A 12138-nucleotide genomic window follows, 5' to 3' on the forward strand; every position below is an offset into this window, starting at 1 on the left:
GGGTCTGCATTTAAGTTTTCTTAAATAAGGTGCGTGAGGGTATTCTTAAATAAGGTGCGTGAGGGCACCTTATTCTTAAAATTAAGTGCTCTTCTAGACACTTGTGGGGTTGTCAATAAATATTACCAGAATCATAATAGTTGTAAGAGTATTCTCTAAAGCAGTGAGAGAAAAGTCCCATTTTTGTTTTATATGTTTAGTCTGTAGAGTAGCTCCTGGGAAGATTAGAAGTCAGCGGGGTCTTTGGCAATGCTGTTCCTTTCAGGTTCCTGCTTGGCTTCTTGTTGGGAACTGGCAGGCTGAGCCTGGATAGGCCCATTGAGATTTCTGACAAGGTCGGGTATAGCCTGGAGGCTTCAATGGGTGGTGAGGGGGGAGAGGCAGGGGCAAGCACCCTTCCAGGGATGTATGAAACGACCCTCTGTTTCTAGTTTTGTGAAGTGTGTCCCCAGACTGGATGTCAGGGATGCCCACAACTAGAACCCTGTCAGGTTCAGTATTTCTAGCCCTCTTGGGCACTTGGGTCACACTTCTGAAAGAGCACTCCCCACTTCAGTGCAGCATGCCTCAGATGTGAGGGATGAGATGGTGCTGGGGATGGGGGATGGCGGGTGTGTGGGGGAAGATGCTCGGGAGCAGGCTGGCTTATTTGCTTTAGAAATCTAATTTTTTTAAAAAAAGATTTTATTTATTTATTCATGAGAGACACACAGAGAGAGGGAGAGACATTAGGCAAAGTGAGAAGCAGGCTCCCTATAGGGAGCCTGATGTGGAACTCGATCCCAGGACCCCAGGATCACTGTCTGAGCCAAAGGCAGATGCTCAACCACTGAGCCACCCAGGTGCCCCTAGAAATCTAATTTTTAAAAAAGTTTTATTTATTTAAATAATCTCTACACCCAGCATGAGACTTGAACTCATGACTGCAATATCAAGAGTTGCATGCTCTTCCAACTGAGCCAGCCAGGTACCCCAGAAATCTAATTTTTGTGTGGGTGAAACTTCCTGAAGCAAAAAGGGCTCATTCAGCTGTGGATGTGGCTTTTAATTAGTGTGTTGTGGCTCAGTACTGTATTATCTAATATTAATTAAGAACAATGGCCAGATTCCATAAATTGTCTTTGTTTGAACTTAAATATTGATCTAAAGTATACAAATATATGAAAGCAGTAGCTCAGTTTCATTTTTGAATATGAAATAAAAATACTCTAAAAATTAAAGAGGTTTACAAAACTGAGTAATTTTAATTCTCAGTGGTTTATAATTAATGTGAGAGACAAATCAGTTAAACAGATAGATAGCCTGCCTGTTTGAAAGTCAGATGCTAGTTCATAAAATTCTAATCTGCCTTCTAACTTTGGGTAGTAGCCCTGGTGTTCTATTTTATTTTATATTTAAGAAAGATTTATTTATTTTATAGATAGAGAATGACAGTGAGAAAGCATGTGAGCACGGGTTGGAGGGGCAGAGGAAGAGAGAAAGTTTCTTTTTTTTTTAATATTTTATTTATTTATTCATGAGAGACACAGAGAGGCAGAGACACAGGCAGAGGGAGAAGCAGGCTCCCTGCAGGGAGCCTAATGTGGGACTCGATCCCAGGACCCCAGATCACGCCCTGGGCCAAAGGTAGACACTCAACTACTGAGCCACCCAGGCGTCCCAAGAGAGAGAAAGTTGTAAACAGACTCCATACGGCACACGGAGCCTCACATGGAGCTCCATCTCATGACCCTGAGATCACAAGCAGAGCTGAAACAAGGAGTCAGGCGCTTAGCCAACTGAGCCACCCAAGCACCTCTAATTTATTTTATTAAAAAAAAATTTTTTAAAGTAATCTCTACACTCAGCATGGGGCTCAAACTTGAGACCCTGACCTCAAGAGTTACATGCTGTATCAACTGAGCCAATCAGGTGCCCCTGGTAGCTCTGGTGTTCTTTCCAAAAGTTTTTTTTTTTTTTTTTTTCCGGGTAAAATTTTGTGATGGTTTCTTTTTTGAAGTATGTAACTCTAAAAGTAAACTTTGTTTTTCAAAAATGAAATTGTTATACATGAGGGAGGATTGTAATAAATAGAAGACTGTCATTGTTAATAAAAACAGATTTGAGAGGGAGGGGCAAGACGGCGGAAGAGTAGGGTCCCCGAGTCACTTGTCCCCACATTACCTAGATAACCTTCCAGTCATCCTGAAAATCTACGAATTCGGCCTGAGATGTAAAGAGAGACCAGCTGGAACGCTACAGTGAGAAGAGTTCGCGCTTCTAGCAAGGTAGGAAGACCGGGAAAAAGAAATAAAGGAACAAAAGGCCTCCGAGGGGGAGGGGCCCCGCGAGGAGCCGGGCTGAGGCCGGGGCGAGTGTCCCCAGGACAGGAGAGCCCCGTCCCGGAGAAGCAGGAGCTGCACCAACCTTCCTGGGCGGAAAGGGGCTCGCAGGGAGTTAGAGCAGGACCCAGGAGGGCGGGGATGCCCTCGGGCTCCCGGGGACACTAACAGGCACCTGCGTCCCAGGAGAGTGCGCCGAGCTCCCTAAGGGCTGCAGCGTGCGCGGCGGGGCCGGAGCAGCTCGGAGGGGCTCGGGCGGCGGCTCCGCGGAGGGGGCTGCGGGCCGGGAGCGCGAATCCCAACAGCGCAGGCCCCGGGGCACAGGGCGCCGGGACACAGCCCAGGATCCGGTCTCCCCCGGGACAGGCAGAGGCCAGGAGGATCCAGGACAGCAAGGACGCTCCTGCCCCGAGCTGAGCAGATCAGCGGCCCCGCCCCGGAGCCTCCAGGCCCTGCAGACGGAGAGCCCCGTAGTTCCTGCGGAGGCTGAATCCAGGTTTCCAGAGCTGCCATAGCCACTGTGGCTGTTCCTCCTGGGGCCTCACGGGATGAACAACCCCCACTGAGCCCTGCAGCAGGCAGGGGCAGAACAGCTCCCCCAAGTGCTAACACCTGAAAATCAGCACAGCAGGCCCCTCCCCCAGAAGACCAGCTAGACGGACCAGTTCCAGGGGAAGTCAAGGGACTTAAAGTACACAGAATCAGAAGATACTCCCCCGTGTTTTTTTTTTTTTCTTTTTGATTTCTGATTGCTTCCCCCACCCCCCCTTTTTTTCACCTTTCTTTCTTTTTCTCTTTTTCTTCTTTTTTCCTTCTTTTTCTTTTTTCTTTTTCTCTTTGCTTTCCTTCTCTCTATTTTTTCTCCTTTTCCCAATACAGCTTGTTTTTGGCCACTCTGCACTGAGCAAAATGACTAGAAGGAAAACCTCACCTCAAAAGAAAGAAACAGTCCTCTCTCCCACAGGTTACAAAATCTGGATTACAATTCAATGTCAGAAAGCCAATTCAGAAGCACTATTATACAGCTATTGGTGGCTCTAGAAAAAAGCATTAAGGACTCACGAGACTTCATGACTGCAGAATTCAGATCCAATCAGGCAGAAATTAAAAATCAACTGAATGAGATGCAATCCAAACTAGAAGTCCTAACGACGAGGGTTAACGAGGTGGAAGAACGAGTGAGTGACATAGAGACAAGTTAATGGCAAAGAGGGAAACTGAGGAAAAAAGAGACAGACAATTAAAAGACCATGAAGACAGATTAAGGGAAATAAATGACAGCCTAAGGAAGAAAAACCTATGTTTAATTGGGGTTCCCGAGGGTGCCGAAAGGGACAGAGGGCCAGAATATGTATTTGAACAAATCCTAGCTGAAAACTTTCCCAATCTGGGAAGGGAAACAGGCATTCAGATCCAGGAAATAGAGAGATCCCCCCTAAAATCAATAAAAACCGTTCAACACCTCGACATTTAATAGTGAAGCTTGCAAATTCCAAAGATAAAGAGAAGATCCTTAAAGCAGCAAGAGACAAGAAGTCCCGACTTTCATGGGGAGGAATATTAGGGTAACAGCAGACCTCTCCACAGAGACCTGGCAGGCCAGAAAGGGCTGGCAGGATATATTCAGGGTCCTAAATGAGAAGAACATGCAGCCAAGAATACTTTATCCAGCAAGGCTCTCATTCAAAATGGAAGGAGAGATAAAGAGCTTCCAAGAGAGGCAGGAACTGAAAGAATATGTGACCTCCAAACCAGCTCTGCAAGAAATTTTAAGGGGGACTCTTAAAATTCCCCTTTAAGAAGAAGTTCAGTGGAACAATCCACAAAAACAAGGACTAAATAGATATCATGATGACACTAAACTCATATCTGTCAATAGTGACTCTGAACGTGAACGGGCTCAAACACCCCATCAAAAGGCGCAGGGTTTCAGACTGGATAAAAAAGCAGGACCCATCTATTTGCTGTCTACAAGAGACTCATTTTAGATAGAAGGACACCTACAACCTGAAAATAAAAGGTTGGAGAACCATTTACCATTCAAATGGTCCTCAAAAGAAAGCAGGGGTAGCCATCCTTGTATCAGATAAACTAAAATTTACCCCGAAGACTGTAGTGAGAGATGAAGAGGGACACTATCTCATACTTAAAGGATCTATCCAACAAGAGGACTTAACAATCCTCAATATATATGCCCCGAATGTGGGAGCTGCCAAATACTTAAACCAATTATTAACCAAAGTCAAGAAATACTTAGATAATAATACACTTGGTGACTTCAATCTAGCTCTTTCTACCCTCGATAGGTCTTCTAAGCACATCTCCAAAGAAACGAGAGCTTTAAATGATACACTGGACCAGATAGATTTCACAGATATCTACAGAACTTTATATCCAAACTCAACTGAATACACATTCTTCTCAAGTGCACATGGAACTTTCTCCAGAATAGACCACATACTGGGTCACAAATCGGGTCTGAACCGATACCAAAAGATTGGGATCGTCCCCTGCATATTCTCAGACCATAACGCTTTGATATTAGAACTAAATCACAACAAGAAGTTTGGAAGGACATCAAACACGTGGAGGTTAAGGACCATCCTGCTAAAAGATGGAAGGGTCAACCAGGAAATTAAGGAAGAATTAAAAAGATTCAGGGAAACTAATGAGAATGAAGATACAACCGTTCAAAATCTTTGGGATGCAGCAAAAGCAGTCCTGAGGGGGAAATACATCGCGATACAAGCATCCATTCAAAAACTGGAAAGAACTCAAATGCAAAAGCTAACCTTACACATAAAGGAGCTAGAGAAAAAACAGCAAATAGACCCGACACCCAGCAGAAGAAGAGAGTTAATTAAAATTCGAGCAGAACTCAACGAAATCGAGACCAGAAGACCTGTGGAACAGATCAATAGAACCAGGAGTTGGTTCTTTGAAAGAATTAATAAGATAGATAAACCATTAGCCAACCTTATTAAAAAGAAGAGAGAGAAGACTCAAATTAATAAAATCATGAATGAGAAAGGAGAGATCACTACCAACACCAAGGAAATACAAATGATTTTAAAAACATATTATGAACAGCTCTACGCCAATAAATTAGGCAATCTAGAAGAAATGGAAGCATTCCTGGAAAGCCACAAACTACCAAAACTGGAACAGGAAGAAATAGAAAACCTGAACAGGCCAATAACCAGGGAGGAAATTGAAGCAGTCATCAAAAACCTCCCAAGACACAAGAGTCCAGGGCCAGATGGCTTCCCAGGGGAATTCTATCAAACGTTTAAAGAAGAAATCATACCTATTCTACTAAAGCTGTTTGGAAAGATAGAAAGAGATGGAGTACTTCCAAATTCGTTCTATGAGGCCAGCATCACCTTAATTCCAAAACCAGACAAAGACCCCACCAAAAAGGAGAATTACAGACCAATATCCCTGATGAACATGGATGCAAAAATTCTCAACAAGATACTAGCCAATAGGATCCAACAGCACATTAAGAAAATTATTCACCATGACCAAGTAGGATTTATCCCTGGGACACAAGGTGGTTCAAAACTCGTAAAACAATCAAAGTGATTCATCATATCAGCAAGAGAAAAACCAAGAACCATATGATCCTCTCATTAGATGCAAAGAAAGCATTTGACAAATTACAGCATCCATTCCTGATCAAAACTCTTCAGAGTGTAGGGATAGAGGGAAGTTTCCTCCACATCTTAAAAGCCATCTACAAAAAGCCCACAGCAAATATCATTCTCAATGGGGAAACACTGGGAGCCTTTCCCCTAAGATCAGGAACAAGACAGGGATGTCCACTCTCACCACTGCTATTCAACATAGTACTGGAAGTCCTAGCCTCAGCAATCAGACAACAAAAAGACACTAAAGGCATTCAAATTGGCAAAGAAGAAGTCAAACTCTCCCTCTTCGCCAATGACATGATACTCTACGTAGAAAACCCAAAAGCCTCCACCCCAAGATTGCTAGAACTCATACAGCTATTTGGTAGCGTGGCAGGATACAAAATCAATGCCCAGAAATCAATGGCATTTCTATACACTAACAATGAGACTGAAGAAAGAGAAATTAAGGAGTCAATCCCATTTACAGTTGCACCCAAAAGCATAAGATACCTAGGAATAAACCTAACCAAAGAGGTAAAGGATCTATACCCTAAAAACTATAGAACATTTCTGAAAGAAATTCAGGAAGACACAAAGAGATAGAAAAATAGTCCATACTCATGGATTGGCAGAATTAATATTGTGAAAATGTTAATGTTACCCAGGGCAATTTACACGTTTAATGCAATCCCTATCAAAATACCATGGACTTTCTTCAGAGAGTTAGAACAAATTATTTTAAGATTTGTGTGGAATCAGAAAAGACCCTGAATAGCCAGGGGAATTTTAAAAAAGAAAACCATATCTGGGGGCATCACAATGCCAGATTTCAGGTTGTACTACAAAGCTGTGGTCATCAAGACAGTGCGGTACTGGCACAAAACAGACACATAGATCAATGGAACAGAATAGAGAACCCAGAAGTGGACCCTGAACTTTATGGTCAACTAATATTCGATAAAGGAGGAAAGACTATCCATTGGAAGAAAGACAGTCTCTTCAATATATGTTGCTGGGAAAATTGGACATCCACATGCAGAAGAAGGAAACTAGACCACTCTCTTGCACCATACACAGAGATAAACTCAAAATGGATGTAAGATATAAATGTGAGACAAGATTCCATCAAAATCCTAGAGGAGAACACAGGCAACACCCTTTTTGAACTTGGCCACAGTAACTTCTTGCAAGATACATCCACGAAAGCAAAAGAAACAAAAGCAAAAATGAACTATTGGGACTTCATCAAGATAAGAAGCTTTTGCACAGCAAAGGATACAGTCAACAAAACTCAAAGACAACCTACAGAATGGGAGAAGATATTTGCAAATAACATATCAGATAAAGGGCTAGTTTCCAAAATCTATAAAGAACTTATTAAACTCAACACCAAAGAAACAAACAATCCAATCATGAAATGGGCAAAAGACATGAAGAGAAATCTCACAGAGGAAGACATAGACATGGCCAACATGCACATGAGAAAATGCTCTGCATCACTTGCCATCAGGGAAATACAAATCAAAACCACAATGAGATACCACCTCACACCAGTGAGAATGGGGAAAATTAACAAGGCAGGAAACAACAAATGTTGGAGAGGATGCGGAGAAAAGGGAACCCTCTTACACTGTTGGTGGGAATGTGAACTGGTGCAGCCACTCTGGAAAACTGTGTGGAGGTTCCTCAAAGAGTTAAAAATAGACCTGCCCTACGACCCAGCAATTGCACTGTTAGGGATTTACCCCAAAGATTCAGATGCAATGAAACGCCGGGACACCTGCACCCCGATGTTTCTAGCAGCCATGTCCACAATAGCCAAACTGTGGAAGGAGCCTCGGTGCCCATCGAAAGATGAATGGATAAAGAAGATGTGGTTTATGTATACAATGGAATATTACTCAGCCATTAGAAACGACAAATACCCACCATTTGCTTCAACGTGGATGGAACTGGAGGGTATTATGCTGAGTGAAGTAAGTCAATCGGAGAAGGACAAACAGTGTATGTTCTCATTCATTTGGGGAATATGAATAATAGTGAAAGGGAATATAAGGGAAGTGAGAAGAAATGTGTGGGAAATATCAGAAAGGGAGACAGAACATAGAGACTCCTAACTCTGGGAAACGAACTGGGGGTGGTGGAATGGGGGGAGGGCGGGAGTGGGGGTGAATGGGTGACGGGCACTGAGGGGGACACTTGACAGGATGAGCACTGGGTGTTATTCCGTATGTTGGTAAATTGAACGCCAATAAAAAATAATTTATTAAAAAAAATAGTCGCCATGCTGTACATTACATCCTCAGAACTTTCTTATAATGAAAATTTTGTAGTCTTTGACCCCATTGCTTCCACTCCCTAGCCCCTAACAACTACCATTCTTCTTTTTTTATGAGTTCGATTTTTTTTTTTTTAGATTCCACATATAAGTAAGATCATCCAATATTTCTTTTTCTCCAATTTATTTCATTTAGCATAATGTCCTCAGGGCCCATCCATGTTGCAAATGGCAGGATCTGTTTCTTTTTTATGGCTGAATAATATTCCATTATATAGGTAGTTGGATAGGGAGATAGATAGAGGTGATAGATCACACTTTCTTTATCCATTTATCTGTCAGTGGACACTTAGGTTATTTCTGTGTTTTGGCTACTATAAATAATGCTGTAATGAACATAGGGGTGTCGATATTTCTTTGAGATACTGATTTCATTTCTTTTGGGTCTATACCCAGAAGTAGAATTGCTGAATCATGTAGTAGTTCTATTTTTAGCTTTTTGAAAACCTCGATACTGCTTTCCATCATGGCTGCACCAATTTCCGTTTCCCCCACCGAGAGTTCCCCTTTCTTCACATCCTTACCAACATTTATTATCTCTTGTCTTTTTGATGATAACTATTCTAGCAGGTGTGAGATAATATCTTACTGAGGTTTTCATTTGCATTTCCCTGATGATTAGTCATGTTGAATATCTTTTCATATACCTTTTGGCCATTTGTATGTCTTCTTTGGAAAAATGTTCCAAAATGTTCAAGGTCTTCTGCCCATTTAAAAAACTGGGATTAGGGATCCCTGGGTGGCGCAGCGGTTTGGCGCCTGCCTTTGGCCCAGGGCGCGATCCTGGAGACCCGGAATCGAATCCCATGTCAGGCTCCCGGTGCATGGAGCCTGCTTCTCCCTCTGCCTGTGTCTCTGCCTCTCTCTCTCTCTGTATGACTATCGTAAATAAATAAAAAAAAATTTAAAAAAAAATAAAAAACTGGGATTATTTTTGCTGTTGAGTTGTATGAGTTTTTTAAAATGTATTTTGAATATTAATTCCTTATCTTATAAATGGCTTGTGGAATGCCTGGGTGGCTCAGCGGTTGAGTGTCTGCCTTCCACTCAGGGCGTGGTCCTGGGATCTGGGATCGAGTCCCCACATCAGGCTCCTTGCAGGGAGCCTGTTTCTCCCTCTGCCTGTGTCTCTGCCTCTCTCTCTGTCTTTCATGAATAAATAAATAAAATCTTAAAAAGAAAGTAAGTAAAGTGCCTGGACTGGGATCTGGCACATTTTAGACATGGAACACAGAACTTTGTAATTCCGTTTAAGATTTCTGGGATGTCTGAATACTTCCTTTAAAAAAGAAAATTGATGGGGCACCTGGTGGCTCAGTTGATTAAGCGTCTACCTTTGGCTCAGGTCATAATTCTGGGGTTCTGGGATTGAGCCTTGCATCAGGCTCCCTCCTCAGTGGGGATTTTGGTTTTTCCTTTCCCTCTGCCCTCCACCCCCCGAGCACTGCTGGTACATGTGCTTTCTCTCTCTCTGTCAAATGAATAAAATCTTAAGAAAGAAAGAAAGAAAGAAAGAAAGAAAGAAAGAAAGAAAGAAAGAAAGAAAGAAAGAAAGAAAGAAAGAAAGAAAGAGAAAGAAAGAAAGAAAGAAGAAGGAAAAGAAAAGAAAAGAAAAGAAAAGAAAAGAAAGAAAGAAAGAAAGAAAGAAAGAAAGAAAGAAAGAAAGAAAGAAAGGAAGAAAAAGAAAAATTGGGGCACCTGGGGTAGCTCAGTCAATTAAGTGTCTGACTCTTGATTTCTCAGGGCTATGAGATTGAGCCTTGCATTGGGCTCCACGCTGCGTGTAGAGCCTGCTTGATTCTCTCTCTTTCTACTCCTCCCCTCCCTGTCTCTCTCTTTCTCTCTCTCTCTAAAAATTAAAAATCTGTAAGTATAGATAATTCAAATGTACATGGCTGCTTTCTTAAGAATTAGAAATTTCAAAGTAAGGTCTTTTTGTGTACCCCACAAGGAAAATGGAAGAAACATCTTTGAGACACAGTCTGATGGGTCAGATCCTGAGGAAGGGGCTTGACCAAAAGCTGTGCCTGGTGTTGGTTTGCACTTTGGCTTTGTTGCCACCACTGCAACTGCTCAGGCTGACATGGTTTGGGGGAATGGGGGTGCTCTAATATTTACCTGGCTTTATAGAATCTTTCCTCCCTCCTTCAGGAGCAACTACATATACATGTGCTTTTGCCATTGTATTCATGGTGTTTAATTTCTCTGTTCTTGTCATATCAACTAAGCCTGAAATTGAGATCACTTATACATCATTCTTTTAAGGCCATACTTCGGTTTCTCTAATTTTCTTATGTTTCATACGGTTTCTTATGGCTAATTAAAATAGTTTTTTTTAAAGAGTTCTTTATTTAGCTTGAAAGAATATTTTTTATTTTTTAAAGGATTTATTTATTTTAGGGAGAGAGCATGTGTGTGAGTAGGGAAGGGGCAGAGAGAGAAAGAATCTTAAGCAGACTCCCTGCTGAGCATAGAGCCTGATGTGGAACTTGATCTCAGGACCCTGAAATCATGACCTGAGCAGAAACCGAGTCGGATGCTCAACCAATTGAGCTACCCAAGCGCCCCTAGCCTAAAAGGGGCTGGTGCTGGATCAATTGGATATCCATAGGCTAAAAAGAAATCATTTACCCTAAAGATGGGTGAACCAGCATTTTAAAATCAGTTCTTTTTTAACAACTTCAAGAAAATTACAAAGTATTAAGAAAACAGATAAATTTGGGAGACATAGAGAAGTAAATTTATTAGGTAAAAATTAACCCTTCTGATATAAATAAATTTAGGAGACAAAAGTTAGACTAGGATAGTCTTGGCTTTGGCTCAAAGTAGGCCAGGGCACACCTTTATTCGGTTCATCTGACACTAGCTGCCTAAGTTCAGCCTGAACAAGATCAAAGTCATATACCTGAGGTACGCTGGTTGGGGATTTGGGGGCCACATCTGCCCTGGCCCCCAAGATCGGCACCCTGGATCTGTCTCCAAAAATGGTTGGTAATGACATGACCAAGGCAGCCAGTGATTGTAAGCATCTGGGGATGACAATTGAACTGACCATTCAGAACAGACAGGCCCAAGTTGAAGTGGTACCTTCTGCCTCTGCCCTGATTATCAAAGCCTGCAAGAAACTACTGAGAGACAGAAAGAAGCAGAAAAACATTAAGCACAGTGAAAATCCACTTTTGATGAGATTGTCAACATTGCCCAGCGGATGTAGCACCAATTTGTAGCTAGAGAGCTCTCTGGAACATTAAAGAGATCCTGTGGATGGCCCAGTCTGGGCTGCCATGTTGATGGCCACCACCCTCATGATATCATAGATGATATCAACAGTGGTGCAGTGGAATGCCCAGCTAGTTAAAAAGTACAAAGGAAAATATTTCAATAAAGGATCATTTGACAACCAAAAAAAATATTTTCAACTTTTTCTTTTTCTTTTTTTTTCCTCATGATGTCAGCTTTATTTGTACAAACAGGTATTATGGGAATAATTTCCAAAGCCGTGTCTCCTGTTTTCAACATTAAAAAAAATATTTATCTTAGCGTATGCATGCAAGAGTGCACATGAGCAGGGGAGAGGGGCAGAGGGGGAAAGAGAGAGAGAGAGGGAGAGAGAAGCAGATTTCCTACTGAGTGTGGGCTTGATCTCATGACCTGACCTGATCATGATCTGAGTTGAAATCAAGAGTTGGATGCTTAACCAATGGAGCCACCCAGGCCACCCCTATTTTCAACATTTTTAATTAAGTTTTTGATTGAGGTAATTATAGAATTGCATGCAACTGCAAGAAATAATACAGTGAAATATTATGTACCCTTCACCCAACTTTCCCTAATGGCAGTGTCTTGT

The 12138-nt window shown here is 42.0% G+C and overlaps 1 protein-coding gene and 1 pseudogene across 5 annotated transcripts in view; both read left to right on the forward strand.

Moving 5' to 3' along the window:
- The window catches only part of DTD1 (D-aminoacyl-tRNA deacylase 1), a 183768-nt gene that overhangs the window by 55614 nt on the left and 116016 nt on the right, over positions 1–12138 (forward strand). For 2 of the 5 annotated variants that reach the window (XR_008667082.1, XR_008667085.1), the window contains exon 5: positions 2168–2267. The exons of 2 other annotated variants lie outside the window; for them this stretch is intronic. The gene's annotated coding sequence lies outside the window, so the exon portion shown is untranslated. Of the gene's footprint in view, positions 1–2167; positions 2268–3200; positions 3605–12138 lie in introns of those variants that run through there. One more of the 5 variants, XR_008667083.1, reaches the window with a different exon arrangement.
- LOC129496199 (60S ribosomal protein L12-like) lies at positions 10247–11649 on the forward strand (annotated as a pseudogene).

Source organism: Nyctereutes procyonoides, unplaced genomic scaffold (genome assembly GCF_905146905.1).
Source record: "Nyctereutes procyonoides isolate TBG_1078 unplaced genomic scaffold, NYPRO_anot_genome, whole genome shotgun sequence".
Taxonomy (NCBI): domain Eukaryota; kingdom Metazoa; phylum Chordata; class Mammalia; order Carnivora; family Canidae; genus Nyctereutes; species Nyctereutes procyonoides.